This window comes from Cryptomeria japonica, chromosome 2, assembly GCF_030272615.1.
Source record: "Cryptomeria japonica chromosome 2, Sugi_1.0, whole genome shotgun sequence".
Classification (NCBI taxonomy): Eukaryota; Viridiplantae; Streptophyta; class Pinopsida; order Cupressales; family Cupressaceae; genus Cryptomeria; species Cryptomeria japonica.
In genome coordinates, this window is record NC_081406.1 from 49526359 (window position 1) to 49530533 (window position 4175).

Genomic DNA, 4175 nt, shown 5'->3' on the forward strand with positions numbered 1-4175 from the left:
TCTAGAAAGTGTAAGAAGAGAAACTGACCTGTTTAAATTAAAAATAAATTAAATTAAATAAAAAATATTGTAAAAATTTCACATAATTAAACACTTAATCTAAAGGATTAAGTTGTGGGTATTCAAAATAAATATGTTGTATCAAACATCAAATTTAAATTTAAAATATCTTTAACTTAAATTATTATAAATGATGAAAATAAAATTTAATAATAATTATATAAATCTATTTGTCTTTTTTGAACATATTAAATTTGATATGTTTAATTAAATAGAATAAATCTGATTTGATTATCAAATTCTAAATATTTGTGAAAGGTTTGGAAATGTTACAAATGATAATTGCATTGAATTTATAAGTTTTGTTTTACATTGATTATTTATAAGAATTGGACCTTATTTTCTTCCCTTTTAAGCTTACAACTTGTTTGTTGTTCTCCATTTTTCATATAAAGGTGGCATAATTTTTAGATCTTGTTAGCACTTTACGCAAGAAATTGTCACAAACATCACTCGTGTCCTTTCAATTAATTCTATATCACAATGGTCATTTGAAGAGGCAAACTCTTAGATTTATATATTATTAATATCCAAGCCAATCTTAATGGTTTTTATATACACCACCTTTTCTGAATTGTTATTATATGGAAATGTAAGCGAATGTCAATCATTGAATGGTATTCTTAGGTAATTGTCAAATTGAACCACAACATATGGTAGTGGTTGAGGTGGTGTATTGTTAGATCTCTATATATAATTTTTTAAATATTTCCTAAAGCTCCATTTACAAGACTTGTTTTTTTATGTTAACATAACCCTAGCATTCTACACAATAATAATTTCATATTGAGTTCATCATTTATACTTACATCTTTGGCACTAACACTTTGAATTCTTTGTATAATGTTGCATGTAACTAGATTTTTCAATGAGTCTATTTTATTATGTTATGGATGTGGACATTATCATTTATCAAAAACAAATGAACATTATTGTCAAATTCTTTATTGCTTCTTGTTTTGATTGTTGTACTAAAGATATTGTCATTAACAATATTCAATCATCAATTGTAAGGTTTGCATATTTTATATTTGTTAAAAGTTGACAAAATCATTGTTGGTCATTATTTTTTTCATCCTACCTAAAAATGTGATCTAAAGTGATAACGGTTTTGAATTCTACCCATGATAACTTAACTTGTATTTTGTTTCCATATGGCAGCCTATCATTAACTAGAGGTAATTATCTAAGATCTCCAACCAAGATCATAGATATTCCTTAAAATAATTTTTAATTGTGTCGAAGGCACTACTTATCTAAGATGGACCAGCTGAGTTTAGTCATTGATGACACAAACTATTAGATACGAATGCAAGATGATTAAAATCATCTCAACCATTGCACTTTAATTCATTTTCATTTGACAAAACAACTAGAGGTGACTGCAGTTGCTCACATGATACCTTTTGTCGTTCGTTTATTAGCCTTGCATCAATATGCTCTGGTAGGGTTTGGTAATATTCTTCAGTGTACCAAGGTGTAATACTAAATAATTATGAGTTGTATATACCATAATCATAAAAATGAACTATATATGAAGTAAATTTATTAAAGGTATGGTGAGTGTTAAGTTGGTGTTAAGGTTCATTCGTGAATAGAGTCAGGGTATAAGTTTAGGTTAAATTAGGGTTAGGTTGTAATTAAGGTTAGAGATAGAGTTTAATCGAGGTTACTATTCAATTAGTTTGGCTTAGGGTTTTATTAGGGTAAGAATTGAATGAGGAATATAGTTTAATTAGAGTTAGGATTGGCGTTTAATAAAGGCTTGTGTTTAATTAGAATAAACTTTTTAGGTTAAATATAGTTAATGTTTAGTGTTCAATCATTGTCAAGCTTATTTTCAAGCTTATGGTTTAGCTTAGAATTAAAGTTTGAATTGAGGGTTTAGGGTTAGTGATTAGTTAGGGTTAGTGTGCACTTAGGATTATTGAGAGTTAATATTAAATTAAGTTTAGCTTCCAATTAAGGTTAAACTTGCATTAGGTAGGGTTCATTCAAGGTTACAATTAGTGTTTTATTTAATGTTCAATAAGGCTAAGTTTTAATGGATGTTAGAAATAGAGTACAATCAAGGTTACTATTCAATTAGTGTTTAGGTTTGTGCTTAATTAGGGTCTTAGATTTTAATTATAGTTAAAAATAGAGTTCAAATAGGTTTACTTTAGGGTTATGATTAAATTAGGGTTGCTTTTTACTTAAGGTCGAAGTTGTGTTAGTGATAGGTTCATTTAAAGTTGTACTTGTTTTTTATCGGTAATAGTTTATATTTATATTAATATTAAAGTAAAATATACATTGATGAGAATATCAAAAATTCAAGATTAACCCCAAGAAGCAATCTAAGAAAATTTAGAAAAAGACATATTTTGCCCTTCCATCCTAAACTACCTATGAACAAGACATATTTTGCCCTTGCATCCTAAACTGCCTATGAGCAAGATCAAGCATGTGTATCAGTTACTATCCCCACTCCCAAAATTGCAGCATGTCTCCATCAATATGAACATTCATTCGAAAAAGTATTGACACCTACATTTTATCCAAAAAAACAAAAACAACAGACAATTACACTTTCATTTTCTTTTTGCCAAGTCCACTAATCCAGTAATCTTCTGGTGCGAAATTGGTCTTCTTGGTTGTGTCCTTTTTCTTTGCCTCTCATGCATTTCTCATCTCCACCTACTACTCTTAGAGGTAATCTTTTAGGTTTTCCCATCCCAAGCATACCTCTTTAGTCTTTGTCTCTCTATTTGCTCCATCTTACCAAAGCACAAACAGTTTGAATTCCACCTCACTTCCTTCTAGCATCAAACCCTCTCCAAACGAATGTCACAACCCACGACCTGTTATCGCATGTGCCAACAATGAGACTAAACTACACAGAGAGTGATCTGGAACGCATGCTTTGGCCACCTGGACCACTTCTTCCTTTGACCAAAACATCAAACCCCACACCACCATCAATGAAATGATATATGCATTAGTGCGATATCAAAATTTTGATATCAATTATTCCTTCCCCAACAATGTTTCCATGATTTGCAGAAACAAGGGGTCATTAAATTTTAAAAAGCCCTCAAGTCTCTTTTGTGAAAGTTTCCCCAAAATGCCAACTGTTGCTTTATGGAGTGGAGCGAAAAAATCGCTTCCATGGATGCAACCTATTTTTTATCTCTCTGCCTTATGTCACCATCTAGAGAAATTCACACCCAACTCACCTTGTGAAAGCTAGCTCACCACCCACTTATGCATTTAAACAACCACGCCTCACCTTGTCCCATCGACCAATTGCTAACCTAGTTCCAAGGACACACTCCCCAACCAACTCATCCTCATGAGTTCAATTCTCACGTGTCACCTTCAGTTCGCACCTAGAAACTACACCATGTAACTGAGTGTACAAAGAAGTGACAACATACCAAGTTCGGGAGTATTTATCACATGGCTTCCTCCAAGCCATTTACTTCCCAATGCAAATTTTAAATCATGCTTTACCGCATGATAATCCTTCAATTCATCCCTAATTCTTCAAAAAACTATTGACACGTGTTCACTAACTCTCTCCCACCACCACACGACCTAATCATCTAGCTCACACCCTAAATTTGACAACTTGGACCTACTTTAGAATTTCCTTCTCTACGCACATGTGAAATCTTGAAATCTTGAAAAAAAAAAAAAAAAATTGCTAATGATAAAAGTAATTTTGTTAATTTTCCAACACTGTGAGACCTCTTTAGCAATTTCTTCAATGACAAGTTTTGAGTTCCATTCTAGGTGTAATTTTGTGACTAATAGTTTGTTTGCAAGAAGGACTACCAACAAGGCAACCCTCGCCTCTACCTCATTGTTTGTTCCATCTAAAAGTCGTTGTGCTCCACTTGTCAAGACAATCCCTTTATCATTCCTCACAATGGATCATGCACCCAAGACTCCTATATTCTCTCTTGATGCCCCATCAAAATTTATTTTTATCCACCCCTTCTTTGATTTTTTCCAAACAACCCTTTCCTTTGGATCCACTGTAGGATTTATCCTACCAATCCCATTAACGGGCCTCATTTATAGTTGGGTCTTGAGTTATGGTTCAATTAGGGTTTAGTTTTAATGAAGGT